Below are 20,915 nucleotides of genomic sequence, written 5' to 3' on the forward strand. Positions count from 1 at the left end.
GTGTGTGTATGTGTGTGTGTGTGTGTGTGTGTGCGTGTGTCTCACCTGTATGAAAAGGTTTCCTGACCTGGATCACGGCGTCTGTGTGACACGCTCAACGCCCACTGAACAGATCTCCATTAAATGTGATCCCCAGAGGAAGAACCCTGATGACGTTGGTGGCACCCCGACCTTTTCCTCTTAGCGCCACGGCAACAAGAAAGATCTAAAGAACCTAAAGTGTCGATTGTTGATGTGAAATGACCTGATCCCATTCTCAGTCTCCAGAGGATGAACCATACAGGTTTTAATGAACCCACGACTATTCCTCCAGCGCCACCCTCAAGACAAATAAATCCAGTTTTAGCTCGAGACATGTTAAAAGTACAAAAGTGTTGGAGTTGATCCAGTAGAACAGCCATTATGTGTACCTCTTCAAATACACCAGACTCCATTGACAAAAACATTAATTTTGCCTCCACAGAACACAGGAGTTGCTGGTCTACTGCTGCCTTGATCAATTAGGTTATTTGTGTTATTGTGTGTCACACAAATATTGTGTTGGATCCAAACTAAACCTCCAAAACACCAAAGTCACACAATAACACAAACAAACTAACCGATTGAGACAGTATTAGACCAGCAACAATCATGTAAAATGACTGTTTTTTTCAATGGAGTCTGGTGTGTTTACAGAGAGCACTGAGTGTTCGTTCAGAGTGAAGCTGAACTGAACTTCCTGTCTCAGTGAACATTAGATTAAACTGTTAGAGATGCCCAGAGTTATTTTAAGACCCGTGTGTGTGTCTGACACAGTGATGTCTTTATCTTTGACCTCCTGACCAACTGATGGTGATGATGATCTACGAGGCGTCATATTATGGAAACTCCAGATTGGTTTGATTCATATTAACTTTATCTGGAACTCTTGGTAACTCTTCCTTTTACAGACCCCCTAATTACTTAACATTTACCTGCTAAATATAAGGTAAATTACCTCTGGTAATAAGTAGGTAAATAAAGACAAACTGCAGCTGTTTTGTTTTGGTATTTCAGCTGTAGTTTCTCTGCATTAACCTACTTATTACCTGTGATTATTACCCAACAATACACTGATTGACAAAACTGTGTAAATACTTAGTTCTCAGTATTAGTCTCACCGGAAAGAGGCACAAATCAGTGCAGTTTTCAGAAAAGGAAACAAACTATTAGCAGGAAGCCACAGGCCGGTTCATCTCACATGTGCAGACGTCCAAGACATCGGAAAATCTAATCAGGACATAAGTTGTTGACCATATAAAGACAAACAGACTGTTTAGTAATGTGGATTTATATCTGGAAGATCGACCACACTTGAGCTTCTCACAGTTGTTGATAAGCAGTCAGCAGCTTTGGACGGAGGACATCTTATACATCTAATACACGTCCTCATAAAAGACTAGAATAAATCCTGTTGTGTCGACGACCAAGTTAAAGACACAGGAGGTGTTTTTTTCTTAAATAACAGGGGACAGCAGGTGGTTGTAAATGGTGTCACGTCAGAATAGATATTAGATCATCATATCAATGTGAATTATTTTAGATAAAATTAAAAAGTCAAACTATACGCTGACGATTATCCGAAAAACTTTCCAAAATTCATGCAAGAAAATTACCAACTTTAGTATAATTTACTATAATTATAAAGCTGGTTTGTGAAATTATTGTTGTTTGATTTTAAATAGCTATATTGTGGTATTTTGGGGGGATTGTATTGTAGTTTGTTTTGAGTTGTAGAGGATTTAAATTTTCTTTTTTTGAATCTTCTTTTAAATAAATCCATTTTCAGATATTTAAATTAATAATTAGGTGGCTGTAAAAGGAAGGGTTGTAGATCTGGGATTAAGAAAGGCCCATCGGAGATGATGGAGTGAATCTGAGTCATTTCTGACCAGTTGTGGGAAAAGACGGAGAGTTTAACTGAAGTCGACCTTGTTTGTGGTGTTTCAGTAGTTAAGAGGAAAGAGGAGGAAGGAGGGAGAGTTGGACGAGGGGTTGGGTATTCATACTGTACGTGGGAAAAGAGTGAAAAGGAGTTTGACACAGTTTCAGAGGAGGATGAGGTCAGCTGATGGCGGTAATCCATCTGTAAACTGGTTTTATGACCTGAAGAGGTTGTATTTTATAACATGTTGGATTCAGCCTGGCTATTATTATCACATTACTGCACAGCAACAGCAGAACCTCCACAGACAAGTAGAATAATATCACAATTTATACATTTTCAGCTTAAACAAGAAACATTTAGTCGCTGATCTTCTTTAGATCTGTTGTATGTGACCAGCTCGTCCTCCAAAGGGAAAATAATGATCATTTGTTCAAGTGGGTTTAAATGACAGGTGTTTACGTTGGCGACCTCTCGTGGCCATTTTGATTATGACGGCAGCATAGCGGCAAAGTCCTCGTAGGGAGGAGGTCAAACACAGGATTTCAATCTTCAAATCAATGTTGAGTTAAGTTAATTTATATATGTAATGCCGTTCACTGAGCAGACTACTGTTAGAGTCCCGGGTGTAAACTGATATCAGCATACAGATATTTTGACTCATAAAAGTAACGTCCAGCACAAAATCTAACTTATGTACATGACATAAGGACTTTCCTTTCATCCAGAAGAACAATGTTTGTGATCCACATGAAACCGAAAGTCAACATTGAGCTGTTTTACACAAGAAATCCTAACTTTTAGCAGAAGTTGACGTAAGGATGTTCCTCAGCGTTATTTTAATGATGAATGATGCAAAGACTTTCCTTTCAGGCAGCTGTTCTTGTTCCGAAGTCATCATTTACGTTTTAACTCATAAAAGTAACGTCAAGTACGTAACGTGACTTTTAATCTACGTGACGTAAGGTCTTTCCTTTCAGACAGAAGAGTTATTTTACAGAAGTACGTCACATACGTGTTGTAACTTTTAGCCAAACTCACACACACGACGTAAAAACGTTCATCCCGATATGAGTCGGTGTTTTTTGTCATATATGTATCATAACTTTAAACGTTACTTAGAAACGTGACGTAATGACTTTAAATATCGTCATGTACGTAACTTTTAACATAAAACTGACGCCGTTAGTGTCGAGTTCGTTCGTTCGAGTTATTTTAACGCACATAAGTATCATCGTAACTTTTAATGCACCTTCAGTTCCATAATATATATTTTAACCTAAACCACGACGTTAACTTCCGACACGTACGTAGCTAAAGTTAAGTGCTTGCTTGTGGCTGGTCTCCTTCCGTCCTGTAGAGGGCGATAACCACACTCATACATGTTGTTGTGGAATTTGTTCTGTTTAAGTTTAAAGACATGTTGGTGTGATTTTTATTTTGTTTCTCCTTCTTTAGAGTGAAGCCTTTGACATCTACACACTCTACTGCATGAACTACCCCAAGTAAGTACAATTTAAATCAATTACTCTGAACTAATTCTGTTGGCCGAACTTTATATCTTCTACAAAATAAGGAGGTAAAAAGGTTCTCAGGTTGTTTTTGTGTTTGTTTGTGTTCTTTTGTTCTTATTTAATCAGTTCTTTCCTCTCTTTTGCTCTGTTGTTAAGCTCCACAACACTTCACGCTACATTCATTCACCCCAGTAACCCTGGTTAGCTCTGTTAGCACTGTTACAGCTGTTAGCTCTGTTAGCACTGTTAGCACAGCTAGCACAGTTACCTCTGTTAGCAGTGTTAGCTCTGTCAGCTCTATTAACTCTGTTGGTGCTGTTAGTATTCTTAGCTCTCTCAGCTCTGTTAGCATTGTCACCAGTGTTAGCCCGGTTAGCTCTGTCAGCTGTGTTAGCTCTGTTAGCTGTGTTAGCATTAGTAGCTCTGTTAGGACCTTTAGCTGTGTTAGCTCTGTTAGCACTGTTAACTCTGTCAGCTGTTAGCTCTGTTGATGTTGTTAGCACCCTTAGCTCTCTCAGCTCTATTAGCATTGTCACCAGTGTTAGCCCTGTTAGCTCTGTCAGCTGTGTGAGCTCTGTTAGCTGTGTTAGCATTAGTAGCTCTGTTAGGACCTTTAGCTGTGTTAACTCTGTCAGCTGTTAGCTCTGTTGATGTTGTTAGCACCCTTAGCTCTCAGCTCTGTTAGCACTGTCACCAGTGTTAGCCCTGTTAGCTCTGTCAGCTCTGTTAGCACTGTTGCTGCAAAGCTTCATCTCCACCAGACTTCATTGAGAAAATGTTAGTTTTTCGCTCCTGATAGCCGGACTCCCCTCAGACGGACTTCGGGTTCGGTCCGACGTGTGGAGCGTCTGTTTTATGGCGCGAGTGAATGTGTTTTAGTGGAAACATAAAATGGAGTAAAATGGAAGGAGAGAGGAGTGCAGAGAGTTTTTATTTTTTCTTTATGGAGCAGAGGAAGAGTTTGTAGCAGGAGCTGTATCTCATCCAGGACATCACACACACACACACACACACACACACACACACACTGAGGCCAACATCTGTCAGACAGTTTGAGGACGCTGTGTGTGTGTGTGTGTGTGTGTGTGTGTGTGAGAATGAAACCAGTCACACACCAGATTTCACTTTTCTGCACATTCATGTTGTTTTATTGTTCAAACGAGAGCAGTGTGATAAAAAGAATATATAATCATTTGAAAACAGTAAATCCATGTCTGACAGCATCATGGAAAGGATCCCTACAGAGAGAGACCTGGAAGATCCTTTTGGTTTAACCACAAACAGCCGTTATATTGCTCTCTGCACACACACCAGACTACATTCACTAAAACAGGGATTTTAGAGAACAGGACACAGGAGCTGCTGCTCTGCTGCTGCTTCGATCTATTAGTTTGTTTGTGTTGTTGTGTGGGTTTGGTGTTTTTAAAGGGTCTGTTCAGATCCAACACAATATTAGTATAATCTAACACACAATAATTCAAAGTAAGTGATCAAGGCAGCAGTAGACCAGCAGCTCCTGTGCTCTGCAAGGTAAAATTAGTGTTTTTGTGAATGGAGTCTGGTGTGTTTGCAGAGAGCGATATACCAACTGTTTGTGGTTAAACGAAAAGGAAACAAACAGAAAGGATCCCTACATAGATAAACATGCAAAATCTTTTTTGTTTAACCATAAACAGCCGTTATATAGCTCTCTTCAAGGATACCAGACTCCATTGACAAAAACAGTATGTTTTTAAGTGCTGTTTTTAAAAGTTTTTCATATAAATATATTAATAATACAGATATGCAGCAGTCATCTGTTTCTCCTTTTATTCACCTCCTTTGTCTCATTCTCTGAGAGAATCGCTGCTAATCACGCACTCCATCTCCTCTGCATCAGTCTGACAGACAGATGTTTGGCCTCACTGGATCGCTGCCCACCTGAATGTGTGTTAATACCCTTAAAACATTGCACGTACACACAGTAAAGGCCCTCATCGACGTCCGTACATGCCTCTGTGAGTGTGTGTACCCAGTCTGTCACTTTCCATCGTCAGCCTGGAAGTCGACCCCTCCTTCACCCTCGCTCCGCTCGCCGCCCTCCGCCTGTCGCCTCCTTAAAGCTCCATTAAACTCCAATAAAAAATAAGTAGGTCAAATGCTTTCAGACCACCAAACTCCAGCTTTCAGCGCTGCTGCTTCTTCTGCTGGATCCTCTCAGGCTTATTCTGCTGCTGCATGCTGGGTACTTTCAGGACAGTCAAAGTCTTTTTTCTTTTTTTTTCTTTTACTAGAAACACATGAATCTATTTATGAAGCCCATAAAGTGGGACATTGTGACCTCATAAGATCAGATAACCAATTCTCCAACCTGTAAAATCAATGCAAAAGCAAACAGTCGCGTACGGACGGACTGTTGCCGTGTTCGTGTTCCTGTGTTGCTTCTAAATCCACAGCGAGTCAGTAATGCGATCGCCAGAAGGGGAGACGTCGTGCGTTTTTCCACTGCGATCCACTGGGTCACATTTGGAAGGAAATCTTGCTGGATTGCAGGTTTTGTGAACTCGAGTGTCGGCCCGCCGGGAGCTGGAGATGAGAGCCTTTGTTTGGTTTGTTATCCTGCGTTAAAAAAAAAAAAGGAGAAATAACAAAGAGGCTCCAGGAATGTGGCTCCTCTGCCATCAGAAGTGGCCAACGGCAGAATTAAAGTGCTTTAAGGAGATCTATCTGTCTCAGCGTGATGCATCATGAAACGGGCTGCCATTAAAACGACATTAACAGACGTGGAGGTAATCTCAGTCGGGGGATCCAGAGGGAGGATGGAGACAGATGCTGAGCTAATTTATGCTGCTAAACTCCACTTGGATGCTTTTGCTGTTTGTGAGGCTGTAAATTGATGAGCTGGGGGGTCTTTGGAGACGGGGTGGGGGCCACGTCTCTGGAGCCAAGTTTGAACAGAAGCAGGGAAATAATCCAGCGATGGTCAGAAAGTGAAAGTATAGTACAGGTTACACAGTTTAGACCGAACCACCAGAGGAACATGGAGGAAAAAGTTTGGCGTTTGGGCGTCACCATCTCGATTGGTCAGGTTTAGACATGTCCCTCCTCTGATTGGTCAGTGAGCAGGTAGCCCCGCCCCCCTCTTCCTGGTGTATCTTCCTCTAAATGGACCATAACTGACTACATGAACGTCCTGCTGTGCTGATGAAGACAGTAAACTAGAGACTGAGAGCAGAGAAGTCTCATTTCCTCATTGACTTCCATCCAATCAGACTTCTGTTTGGAGCCGGTGGAGTCGCCCCCTGCTGGACACTAGAGAGGAAGCAGCTTTAAGGCTCTTCAGTATCGGCTTCAGGCCGGGACTCTCATTAAGACAGATGGGATAATGAACACTGAAGTTACAACAACTTCCTGTTTCCTGGCGCCACGTCGTTAAAGTTCGTACGGACCTTCAACAGCTTTTCATCGTTAAGGCCTTTTCAATATGCCGACTGAGTTTTAAGATGGATTTGATGAACCCTCTGAGACGGGTTCGTTAATTTACGACCCCCCAAAAGTTCCACAAATTACACATTTAATTCAAAATGTCCGACTTCCTGTTGGGTCTTTACGTCATGGCACCAAAAGACTTTTTTCTTTTTATGTCAGGACGTTTGTGCACAGTTTCCCGACTTCCTGTCCATGTTTAGACCCTAAAAATATGATTTATTTTATCCATTAATGATAATGATAATAATTCCTTGCATTTCAAGAGGCCCCTTCGCCGCTTGGTGCTGGAATCCTGATAAAATGATGAAAACCAAGAGAAATACTTTGTTTTACTTCACTGTGGTCGTCGCCTGTGTTCCCTGAAGTGCTGACAGGAGCAGATTCTTGGAAAACCACTTTTTCTGCAAGTGCAAACCAAAGCTGAAGGTGGACGCGGGGGGAAAGTGGGGAGCCGAGGAGGTTAATGGTCCTCCGAGCGCGGGCTGCAGGATGGTGTCGTGTTACCTCTGATTGGTGGAGATGAAGTGGGGCTCTTGGGAGCAGCTGTAATTATCTCCAGTCTGTGAGAACACGGAGGCAGAGAGACGAAAACTGGCTTCAGTTTGAGCTGTAATGACGAGTAGGAGCAGATTTCTCCTCTCGCTCTGTCTCCGTGCATCTACACTCGATATTAAACGATCACATTAACCCCCCCGTGTCTTTCATGTGCGGCTGGATGACACCTCAGACGTGGACTTTGATGTGCAGAGAGTTTCTGAGGGTGGTGTGACGGGAAACTGTCCAAGAGCAGTTTGTAGGAATGTCTCTGGTGGACGTTTTTCATATCTACCATATGCTTTACATTCCTCAGGAGGAGGTCAGCGTTGATCCGAGGCTGAAGACGCTTTCCTTCAGTCTGGCTGCGTCTGAGATCGCAGCACCACTGTGGACTGTGAATCACAACGAGTCAGGAAACCCATTGCCAAAATTTTCTATTAAGGTCTTTGAGTTTTGGCAACTTTTATCAGGGCAGTAAATAGTCGACTGATTTTATTTACAAAGATGTCTTTATATGTAGTTATCTGACAGCATCATGGAAAGGATCCCTACAGAGAGAGACCTGGAAAATCCTTTTGGTTTACAGCCGTTATATCACTCTCTGCACACACACACCAGACTCCATTCACTTAAACACTGATTTTTTAACTTGGATATTACAGGACCTGCTGATCTGCTGCTGCCTCAGTCGGTTAGTTTGTTTGTGTTATTGTGTGTTAAACAAATATTATGTAGGATCTGAACTGATCCTCTAAACCACAGAAGTCACACAATAACACAAACAAACTGATTGATCGCGGCAGCGGTCGACCAGCAACTCTTGTAAAATTACTATTTTTGTCAATGGAGTCTGGTGGCTTTGAAGAGAGCGATATAACAGCTGTCAGAGGACGCTTCTTTATAGACTGATACCGACCAATCAGAGGACGCTTCTTTATAGACTGATACCGACCAATCAGAGGACGCTTCTTTACAGACTGATACCGACCAATCAGAGGACGCTTCTTTACAGACTGATACCGACCAATCAGAGGACGCTTCTTTATACAGACTGATACCGACCAATCAGAGGACGCTTCTTTATAGACTGATACCGACCAATCAGAGGACGCTTCTTTATAGACTGATACCGACCAATCAGAGGACGCTTCTTTATAGACTGATACCGACCAATCAGAGGACGCTTCTTTATACAGACTGATACCGACCAATCAGAGGACGCTTCTTTATAGACTGATACCGACCAATCAGAGGACGCTTCTTTACAGACTGATACCGACCAATCAGAGGACGCTTCTTTACAGACTGATACCGACCAATCAGAGGACGCTTCTTTACAGACTGATACCGACCAATCAGAGGACGCTTCTTTATACAGACTGATACCGACCAATCAGAGGACGCTTCTTTATAGACTGATACCGACCAATCAGAGGACGCTTCTTTATAGACTGATACCGACCAATCAGAGGACGCTTCTTTATAGACTGATACCGACCAATCAGAGGACGCTTCTTTATACAGACTGATACCGACCAATCAGAGGACGCTTCTTTATACAGACTGATACCGACCAATCAGAGGACGCTTCTTTATACAGACTGATACCGACCAATCAGAGGACGCTTCTTTATAGACTGATACCGACCAATCAGAGGACGCTTCTTTATACAGACTGATACCGACCAATCAGAGGACGCTTCTTTACAGACTGATACCGACCAATCAGAGGACGCTTCTTTATAGACTGATACCGACCAATCAGAGGACGCTTCTTTATACAGACTGATACCGACCAATCAGAGGACGCTTCTTTACACAGACTGATACCGACCAATCAGAGGACGCTTCTTTACACAGTTTAAACTGAGCTTGGACAGAGTTCCAGTCTGAGCAGCTTCAGAGTTCCTGCTGAACACATCAGTGATGAGTCTGCTGAACATATTACTGCTGCTCTGAATTCCTGGACTCCCTCCTGTGATTAACGTCTATCTGGAGGAAAAGAGCCTCCTCGTCTCTCTCTCCTCTCCCCCCATCGTTACCTTGACCTCCTCCTCCTCTTCCTCGCCCTCCTCGCTGCTCCCTCCCTCCCTCCCTCTCTCTCTCTCTCTCTCTCTCTCTCTTCCCTCCTTCCTTTAATTTCTTCGCTGCTGGAGTCCAAGATTCTTTGGCTTGGTGCTGTGATGGATGTTTGTCAGTCCCTCCTGTCCTCCATCATCCCCCTTTTTCCCCTCCAGTAGGCTCCTCCTCCTCTAAACTCTTTGTCGTCTTTGATTTCTTCCTGTTTTTGATGAATGTTCGCTCGTCTTTTTCTCTCCGTCGTTTGCGATTCCTCTCTTTCTTTGTTCGAGTCATGATGGATGTCCGATCCTTCATCGTCCTGGCTCTCTCTCTCTCTCTCTCTCTCTCTCTCTCTCTCTGAGATCTTCTCCTCTTTTTCTCCAAACTCGTAATGAATGTTTGTCAGAGCTCCAAACAGCTTTTCTTCGTCCTTCGTCGCCGCTTCATAATCTCCTCCATCTGTCTTCTTCGCTCCCTCCTCCATCATCTCTTCACCTCCTCTTCCATCTCGCCCTCCTTCGTGTCCTGATGAATCTTCGTCAAAAGGAGGTTTTTCGGAGTCGCAGAGTTCCTTTTCACCTCCTGCTGCTCCATCATCATCTTCTGGCCCTTTTGTTCCCCATCTCTCTTTTTTTTAATTAAATTTTCCCTCCCTCCACCTCAGCGTGGTGATAAATGCTCATCAGAGGAGTTGACTCCTGAACGCTCTCCCTCCGTTGACGCCTGTAATCTCACCTGGATATCCGCTGCATCCTGGAGGTTCTGGTTTATCGAGTTCCTGTTGAAGCCTGAATCCTTTTTCTCGTCACGCAGTTTGACTTGGAAAACAAAACAAAGCTTCATGTACGACAGATTCAAGCTGCCATAAACTGTCATCTGTCAAGTCCAGACATTGTCTGAGCGTTTAACGCTGACAGCGAAAATCAAAAATCATTCTTATGAGGCGTTCAGGGGCAAATAAAAGAGAAGGGGTGTGTTATAAAGCGGGTGCACGATCCAAGATGGCTGATTTTAATCGGATTATCAGACGTTAAAACAGTAAACAGTGGTTTATAATCCCATGAAGCAGGACTTCACGACTCTGGAGGTTCCCCACGTTCATCCTCGTGATCCAGCAGTCGTTTTTACGGGAGTTTAAAATGACGAAGGTTTACAGAGGCGACCTCTAGTGGTCGTAGTAATTATGACGAGAGAAAAGAAGGAAGGCGTTCGACGCAGAATAAAGAGCGACAAAGTCCTCGCAGGGCGGATGGATGGAGAGTCACCGTCCACTTATTTTAACACATCATGTACGAAACATCCTTATTTTACCCAAACTGATCTTCTCCTGAACCTAACCAACCTGCAACCCTTGTTTTTAACGTAACATTTAAACACAGGAAACTGCCGTTCGTGTTCTCTGTGAAACCAAAAGTCAACGTTGAGTCATTAAAAAACGGATCTAACTTACATCACGTACATAAATTTATCATTTAACTCGTCTTAGTTCAGGGGTCCAGTTTGATCTCCAGCGGGCCGGACCAGTGAAATCACAGCATATTAACCTTTAAATAACCACAACTCCACGTTTCCCTCTGTTTTAGTGCCAAAAAGTAAAAGTTCATTCTGAAAAATTCACATTTAATGAACTAACTTTTCACAAAACATTATGAACGACATGAAACTTGTCTTCTCTGTAATTTTTACACTTTGCAAAGTCGTCCCGCGGGCCGTATGTTTGACACCCCTGTTTTAACGTAACTTATGTCACACGTAACGTCATTTCACCACCATAACTAACATATTTTAGCCCAAACTACGATCCTTTCTTAAACCAAACTGCAGCCTGATAATGTTAACTAACCTCATGTCCGTCAGACACCTGTGTGGGACTGTTTTTTAAAGTTTAACCCGTCGACACTCGCGATATTTGATTCGACTACTTTCTCCTCCTTTGTATTTAAACCAAAGACACTCTGATAACAAACAGAACTCCTGTTTGTCCTGTTTGGTCCCTGCGAGCCACCGTAATGTGTCTCCACGGATCTGTTCACCTGCTGTTTGAGTTGCAGTTATTTCATGAGTGGGATCGTTGACTCACACATCCAGGAACTCTTTTTTTATTTTATTTACGTAGCGTAACTAAACCCAAACCTGGATCTTGTCCTAAACTTAACCAAACAACCGTCTTGTTCTGTCGAGGCTGAATGACGTCAGCAGGTTTCATTGTCTGATATTTCAGTCTGGACCAGGACGAACCTGCTCAGGTGCCCACAGACCTGAATAATGTTTAAAAGATGATTAATGTTGTTGATAAATCTGTTCACATTGAACAGCTGTAGTCCAGAGAGACGCCTCGGAGTCACTGAGCGACCGTAATGAGTTTCTATTCTCAGTGTCGTTGTTTCCGTCCTCAGCTCGGTGGCCGTCCTCCGGGAGTGCATGAAGAACAAAGGCCTGGTTCGGTTCTTCCAGGAGAGACAGACGACTCTGAGCCACTCGTTACCTCTGGAGACGTACCTGCTCAAACCTGTGCAGAGGATCCTCAAGTACCACCTGCTCCTACAGGTGATACTGCAAATACTGTGTTTACTACTTCAGGTACCACCTTAATTGTTTTTCGTAACACTTAAGGTGGTATTTGAAGTAATAATAATCACTTCTATAATAAGTCATCAGTCACAACCTTTACAGCTGACTGGTTCATCCATAAAACATAAAACACACTTTTACACACACCCAGCTTTTCCCAATAAACTTGTTGAGTTTCTTCACTGGTTCCAGTCCAAGCCCACCTCTGAGACAAGAGAGATGATGAAACAAGGAGCAAGTCACACACACACACACACACACACACACACACACACACACACACACACACACACACACACACACAGCCTGCTCTTTGTTCTCTGGATTATTTGCTGTTGCTGTTGCTCTGTCTACGGTGGCCAGTTTAAACACTGGTCAAACATGTGTTTGGAGCTGTGCAGGGATTTTCCCATAATCCTCAGCTGGTCCTGCTTCAGTCGTTTCTGTGATGAACTGCTGCGTCAGCCAGTGAACCAGTTACATCGGTTTGTTTTTTGTTTAGTTCGTCTTTCTTCTCCACAAGTGGAGAAGAAAATCTCTCACATGTGGCACATGAACGTCTCTTCATGTCAACTTAAAGGCCCAAAGGTTAACTCTGTCCCATCTGTTCATACCCTGGTGTCTGAATGACAGGTAGGTACTAAAAGTGTTGGAACTGGTCCAGTAGATCACCTCAGCCAGCAGCCACCAAAGCCACCAGACTCCATTGACAAAAAGAGTCATTTTACCTCACAGGACACAGGAGTTTCTGGTTTACAGCTGCCTCCATCAGTTGGTTGGTTTGTGTCATTTTGTGAGTTTGGTGTTTTAAAGCGTTAGTTCAGATCCAACACATTATTTGTGTAACAACCAGTAACACAAACTAACCAACCAATTGAGGCAGCAGCAGACCATTTCTGTGAGCTTAAATCACTGTTTTTGTGAATGGAGTCTGGTGTGTGTTCTTTCCATGATGCTGTCACACACTTAGAATAACACTCTGAGCCTGTCAGTGGATCAAACAAGCTCTTTTAGTGGACCTACTGTGATCAGGTGCAGTTGTCCCAAAGGATCACATTGCAGCCATTGCAGCCCGTTTGGTGGCTGCTGGCTGAGGTGATCTACTGGACCAGTTCCAACACTTTTACTACCTACCAGTCACTCACACACCAGGATGTGTAAAATTAAACAGCACCCAGGTTTAAAAATACCGGAGTCGCCCTTTAAACACACCCATGCAGACGTTTATCCACGTTGAAATGTTCTGTCTCCTCTCAGGAACTTTCTAAGCACTTCGACAAGAGCGACCCGGGATATGAGGTCATCGAGGACGCCATCATCACCATGACAGCGGTCGCCTGGTACATCAACGACATGAAGAGGAAACAGGAACACGCAGTGCGACTGCAGGTAAACACACACTGAGATCATGTGGACGAGTGGGACTGTTAACACCTGAAATAACTTCAGTGTTAACGTCATAACGCATGAGTCAACCTGGAGTAAAATAAAGAAGGAGAAGAAGAACGAGACCGACGTTTTCCTCCTCAGGCCCGTAAAGAGGCAGACGGGCGGCTGCAGGTCGACCTTTAGGTGTCAAACTCGCTGCGCCCCCCCCCCGACACGTGTTCACACCTTTACACACACACAGGAACATGTTATTAGCTGGTTTCCTCACATGTGGATGTGTTCGGCAGCCGTGTGTCCGTAACCTCAGTTCACTTCAATGATGTCTGAATTAAAAACCCAGGAGTGTTTCTAGGATTTAAAGACACTGAGGGCTTTATGAACTCTGACACCTTATTCACAATTAAAGGACATGTCTTAATCATTGACAAAATTAGAAGCATGTGAAGTTAAATCCCTGTTTTAGTGAATGGAGTCTGGTGTGTGTGCTGTTTGTGGTTAAACCAAAAGGATCTTCCAGGTCTCTCTCTGTAGGGATCCTTTCCATAATGCTGTCACACACTTAGAATAACAATCTGAGCCTGAAAGATCACTTTGGTTTAACCACAAACTGCTGTTATATTGCTCTCTTCAAAGCCACCAGACTCCACTCAAAAAAACAGTAATTTTACATAGTAGTTGTTGGCGTCTCAATTTGTTAATTTGTTGGTATTACTGAGTGATTTTGGGTTAGTTCAGATCCAAACTAACTTTTTAAAATGCCACAGTTGCACAATAACACAAAAAAACTAACTGATCAAAGCAGCAGTAGACCAGCAACTCCTGTGTTCTGTGCGGTAAAATTACAGTTTTTTTCAATGGAGTCTGGTGGCTTTGAAGAGAGTGATAAAACAGCTGTTTGTGGTGATACCAAAATGATATTACAGGCTCAGATTGTTATTCTAAGTGCGTGACAGCATCATGGAAAGGATCCCTACAGAGAGAGACCTGGAAGATCCTTTTGGTTTAACCACAAACAGCCGTTATATCGCTCTCTGCTCACACACCAGACTACATTCACTAAAACAGGGATTTTAGCTGATAGAAGGAGGAGCTGCTGCCTCCATCAGCTAGTTTATTTGTGTTATTCTGCGTTACACAAATACTGTGAATCGAACAGAACCTTTAAAACACCAAAGTCACACAATAACACAAACATCTACCAGCTACATTGAACCCAAAATATGTGAAAATGGTTGCTGGAATTTTTAGCGTTTCTCCTTTGGACTCTTGCACCATCTTCCTAAAACATTTCTGAACATATAACTGATGGATTTATGTTATTTATTGTCTCAGTTATTTTGTCAGATGCTCGTGTCGCTTCAGTTTTCTGTTAAATTGATTAAAAATAGAAAATAACACACAGTTTTCATCCCTCTAGCTGATGATAAAATATCTCGATCTCCTGCTGAGACAGGATTTCTAACTTTAAGTCATATTTAAGTCAAAGTCCAGATCTATTAGAAGCATGTGAGTGTATGTTTCACACAGTATAGTTTATAGAAAGGAAATATCACACAAATACAAGTCTAAAGAGCCATTTTCTAGAAATAAACCTGGTCCCACCTGATCAGGACCTTTGTGGGTTTGGGAGAGTTTGTTCCAGAAACTCAAAGAAGCCAATCTGTGACCTTTAACCTCCTCCTCCTCCTCCTCTTCCTCCTCTTCCTCCTCTCAGGAGATAGAGTCCCTGCTGGTGAACTGGAGCGGGCCGGACCTGAGCGGGTTTGGAGAGCTGGTCCTGGAGGGTTCCTTCAAGGTGCACAGAGTGAAGAAGGAGAGAGCGTTCTTCCTGTTCGATAAGATGCTGCTGATCGCCAAGAAGAGGCTGGAGCAGTTCGTCTACAGCACGCATATATTTGTAGGATTGTTTTTATTTATCGTTAAGGACATTCTGATGTAATCACCCTACTTTCATTGTCCCCTGAGGATTTATTTTACTCTCTCTGTGTCTCTGCTGCAGTGCTGTAATCTGCTGCTGGTGGAGAATTTGAAGGATTCTCTGTGTTTCAAAGTGTCGGATCAGACGATTCCCAAACAGCAGCACACCGTCCAGGTGAGACTGAACATCCAAGTCCTTAAAGGGAAACTATTCATTCACATCCTGGTGTGTGAGTGACTGGTAGGTAGTAAAAGTGTTGGAACTGGTCACAGTAGGTCCACTAAAAGAGCTTGTTTGATCCACTGACAGGCTCAGAGTGTTATTCTAAGTGTGTGACAGCATCATGGAAAGGATCCCTACAGAGAGAGACCTGGAAGATCCTTTTGGTTTAACCACAAACAGCACACACACCAGACTACATTCACTAAAACAGGGATTTTAGAGAACAGGACACAGGAGCTACTGCCTCAACTGGTTAGTTTGCTTGCGTTATTGTGTGACTTTGGTGTTTTGAAGGGTGAGTTCAGATCCAGTATAATATTTTTTTAACTCACACATCACGTACAAACTAAGTGATGAAGGCAGCAACAGACCAGTGACTCCTGTATTTGGCTGAGGTGATCTACTGGACCAGTTCCAACACTTTTTGTACCCACCAGTCATTCAGACAGTTTATCGAACATGATGTGAAATATTTCTGATGTTGCTGTTTAATCTTTGTGTCATTAATTCACAGACTAAAAACCAGGAGGAGAAGAGACTGTGGGTTCACTACCTCAAGAGACTGATCGTAGAAAACCATCCAGCCTCACTCCCCCAGAAGGTGAGGAGGGGGGGAGAGAAGGGGAGGGAGGGGTAAGGTAAGGAAGGAGGAGGGAAGGGGAGGGAGGATAAGCAGGGAGGTAAGACGGGATGGAGGAAGGAGGTGGGGAGGCAGAAGCACAGGTGAGGGGGGAGGAGGGGAAGAGAGGAGAGGGGAGGAGGTAAGGATGGAGGAGAGAGGTTGGGAGGCAGAAGCACAGGTGAGGGGAAGGAGGGGGGGGTAAGGTAAGGAGGGAAAGAACATAAGGGGGAGGAGGGTAACATGGGTAAGGAGGGAGGAATGCAAGTAAGACAGGAGGGAGGAGGGGATGGAGGAGGGAGGTGATAGGGGAGGAGGAGAGGGAAGGGGGAGGCAGGGAGGAAGGAGTAATGTAAGGAGGGGAGGAAGTAGGGAGGAGGGGAGACAAGACGGGGTGAGGAGGTAAAGAAGGAGGGGAGGTAAGGAGGGAGGCTCTACTCCAGTCAGGCTGCAGTAGTACTTGTAGTATTAATTGCAGTAGTGCAGTAGCTGTACCTCTATCAGCAGTACTAGTACTGCAATATTAGTATTACTGGTACCAGTTGTAGTAGTAATAGTAGTAATAATGGTAGTATTTGTACCAGAAGTATTGTTGTAGTACTGCAGTAGCTGTAGTACTGAGGTGGTACTGATGGTCTGTGCTGCCCCCTGCTGGTCATCCACACAAACAGCATCTACAGGCCATATTGGGGAGGTGGTGATCTCCACCTCCCCAATATGGCCGCCGTGAACTTCTCTCAGAGGGAAATATTGTAGTTTTTACTGCACAGCATTTATGTGACCGCTTTAGTCACTCTGACAGGAATGAATGTGATCAATAATGTACTGTCTTATTATATCAGTGAGACTTTATTGGTCCCCAGGGGGAAAATAAACTACGAATCTAGCTTGTTTGATCCACTGATAGGCTCAGAGTGTTATTCTAAGTGTGTGACAGCATCATGGAAAGGATCCCTACAGAGAGAGACCTGGAAGATCCTTTTGGTTTAACCACAAACAGCACACACACCAGACTACATTCACTAAAACAGGGATTTTAGAGAACAGGACACAGGAGCTGCTGCTCTGCTGCTGCCTCCATCAGTTAGTTAGTTTGTATTATTTTGTGTTACACAAATTTTGTGTTGGATCTGAACTAACCCTGAAAAACATCACAGTCATACAATAACATAACTAAACTAATCAATACAGACAGTGTTAGACCAGCAGCTCCTGTGTCCTGTTCTCTAAAATCCCTGTTTTAGTGAATGTAGTCTGGTGTGTGTGCTGTTTGTGGTTAAACCAAAAGGATCTTCCAGGTCTCTCTCTGTAGGGATCCTTTCCATGATGCTGTCACACACTTATAACTTAATAACACTCTGATCTGTACTGACAGGGCCCAGGGTTAAAAACAGTGGAGTTACCCTTTAAGTTTGACTGATGTGAGAATATTTTACTTGTTGATGGCTCACTAAGCTGATTATCATTCTTTCCAGGCGAGGCAGGTCCTGGGAGACAACTTCTGTCAGAGTAAGTTCACACAAACACACTCTGTTGATAACAATTTAACCTCTTATTCATAAATATATAAACTCTGAGTAGCTGTTTTCCAGCATGTGATGACGCAGTGACATCACTTCCTGTGTTTCAGCGCCTCAGTTCGACCAGGACCACCTGAAGAAGTCGTCCGCGTCGTCGCGACTGGACGACATCCACGGCTACCACAGAGGCAGGCGCCAATCAGGTCAGGGTCAGTCGTCTTCTTCCTCCTACACAGCACCTCCAGCACCAAATGAGGATTAGTCCACCGCTGAAAGTAGCAGTAACAACTATAGTGAGCTGCTGCTTTAGCTAATGAGGCTAATGAGCTTTATTATATATATTATATTGAGCCTTTTCGTGTTTTTTTAAAGATCTACATCATCAATAGTAACCAATAGGCTTTGAGCTGAGAACTACAGACAGGAAGTAACAGTCAGGAAGTGTTTAGAGACGGACGGACATGTTGTCCAAACCAACATGTCCGTCCGTGTCCTCTGATTGGTCGGTATCAGTCTGTAAAGAAGCGTCCTCTGATTGGTCGGTATCAGTCTGTAAAGAAGCGTCCTCTGATTGGTCGGTATCAGTCTGTGTAAAGAAGCGTCCTCTGATTGGTCGGTATCAGTCTGTATAAAGAAGCGTCCTCTGATTGGTCGGTATCAGTCTATAAAGAAGCGTCCTCTGATTGGTCGGTATCAGTCTATAAAGAAGCGTCCTCTGATTGGTCGGTATCAGTCTATAAAGAAGCGTCCTCTGATTGGTCGGTATCAGTCTGTAAAGAAGCGTCCTCTGATTGGTCGGTATCAGTCTGTAAAGAAGCGTCCTCTGATTGGTCGGTATCAGTCTGTAAAGAAGCGTCCTCTGATTGGTCGGTATCAGTCTGTAAAGAAGCGTCCTCTGATTGGTCGGTATCAGTCTGTATAAAGAAGCGTCCTCTGATTGGTCGGTATCAGTCTGTAAAGAAGCGTCCTCTGATTGGTCGGTATCAGTCTGTATAAGGAAGCGTCCTCTGATTGGTCGGTATCAGTCTGTGTAAAGAAGCGTCCTCTGATTGGTCGGTATCAGTCTGTATAAAGAAGCGTCCTCTGATTGGTCGGTATCAGTCTGTATAAAGAAGCGTCCTCTGATTGGTCGGTATCAGTCTGTATAAGGAAGCGTCCTCTGATTGGTCGGTATCAGTCTGTAAAGAAGCGTCCTCTGATTGGTCGGTATCAGTCTGTATAAGGAAGCGTCCTCTGATTGGTCGGTATCAGTCTGTAAAGAAGCGTCCTCTGATTGGTCGGTATCAGTCTGTAAAGAAGCGTCCTCTGATTGGTCGGTATCAGTCTGTGTAAAGAAGCGTCCTCTGATTGGTCGGTATCAGTCTGTATAAAGAAGCGTCCTCTGATTGGTCGGTATCAGTCTGTATAAAGAAGCGTCCTCTGATTGGTCGGTATCAGTCTGTATAAAGAAGCGTCCTCTGATTGGTCGGTATCAGTCTGTATAAAGAAGCGTCCTCTGATTGGTCGGTATCAGTCTGTAAAGAAGCGTCCTCTGATTGGTCGGTATCAGTCTGTATAAAGAAGCGTCCTCTGATTGGTCGGTATCAGTCTGTATAAAGAAGCGTCCTCTGATTGGTCGGTATCAGTCTGTATAAAGAAGCGTCCTCTGATTGGTCGGTATCAGTCTGTATAAAGAAGCGTCCTCTGATTGGTCGGTATCAGTCTGTATAAAGAAGCGTCCTCTGATTGGTCGGTATCAGTCTGTAAAGAAGCGTCCTCTGATTGGTCGGTATCAGTCTGTATAAAGAAGCGTCCTCTGATTGGTCGGTATCAGTCTGTAAAGAAGCGTCCTCTGATTGGTCGGTATCAGTCTGTATAAGGAAGCGTCCTCTGATTGGTCGGTATCAGTCTGTGTAAAGAAGCGTCCTCTGATTGGTCGGTATCAGTCTGTATAAAGAAGCGTCCTCTGATTGGTCGGTATCAGTCTGTAAAGAAGCGTCCTCTGATTGGTCGGTATCAGTCTGTAAAGAAGCGTCCTCTGATTGGTCGGTATCAGTCTGTAAAGAAGCGTCCTCTGATTGGTCGGTATCAGTCTGTGTAAAGAAGCGTCCTCTGATTGGTCGGTATCAGTCTGTAAAGAAGCGTCCTCTGATTGGTCGGTATCAGTCTGTATAAAGAAGCGTCCTCTGATTGGTCGGTATCAGTCTATAAAGAAGCGTCCTCTGATTGGTCGGTATCAGTCTGTAAAGAAGCGTCCTCTGATTGGTCGGTATCAGTCTGTATAAAGAAGCGTCCTCTGATTGGTCGGTATCAGTCTATAAAGAAGCGTCCTCTGATTGGTCGGTATCAGTCTGTAAAGAAGCGTCCTCTGATTGGTCGGTATCAGTCTGTAAAGAAGCGTCCTCTGATTGGTCGGTATCAGTCTGTATAAAGAAGCGTCCTCTGATTGGTCGGTATCAGTCTGTAAAGAAGCGTCCTCTGATTGGTCGGTATCAGTCTGTATAAGGAAGCGTCCTCTGATTGGTCGGTATCAGTCTGTGTAAAGAAGCGTCCTCTGATTGGTCGGTATCAGTCTGTATAAAGAAGCGTCCTCTGATTGGTCGGTATCAGTCTGTATAAAGAAGCGTCCTCTGATTGGTCGGTATCAGTCTGTAAAGAAGCGTCCTCTGATTGGTCGGTATCAGTCTGTATAAGGAAGCGTCCTCTGATTGGTCGGTATCAGTCTGTAAAGAAGCGTCCTCTGATTGGTCGGTATCAGTCTGTAAAGAAGCGTCCTCTGATTGGTCGGTATCAGTCTGTAAAGAAGCGTCCTCTGATTGGTCGGTATCAGTCTGTATAAGGAAGCGTCCTCTGATTGGTCGGTATCAGTCTGTATAAAGAAGCGTCCTCTGATTGGTCGGTATCAGTCTGTATAAAGAAGCGTCCTCTGATTGGTCGGTATCAGTCTGTATAAGGAAGCGTCCTCTGATTGGTCGGTATCAGTCTGTAAAGAAGCGTCCTCTGATTGGTCGGTATCAGTCTGTGTAAAGAAGCGTCCTCTGATTGGTCGGTATCAGTCTGTGTAAAGAAGCGTCCTCTGATTGGTCGGTATCAGTCTGTGTAAAGAAGCGTCCTGTCCTCTGTTTTAAATTAGTTGAGTGTTTCCCCCTTAAGTTTTTCTCACATAAATGTTGTTACACTTCCTTCATACAGTCTGTGGTTATTGGTCTCAGTC

The sequence above is a fragment of the Pempheris klunzingeri genome, chromosome 4, assembly GCF_042242105.1.
Source record: "Pempheris klunzingeri isolate RE-2024b chromosome 4, fPemKlu1.hap1, whole genome shotgun sequence".
Taxonomy (NCBI): Eukaryota; Metazoa; Chordata; class Actinopteri; order Acropomatiformes; family Pempheridae; genus Pempheris; species Pempheris klunzingeri.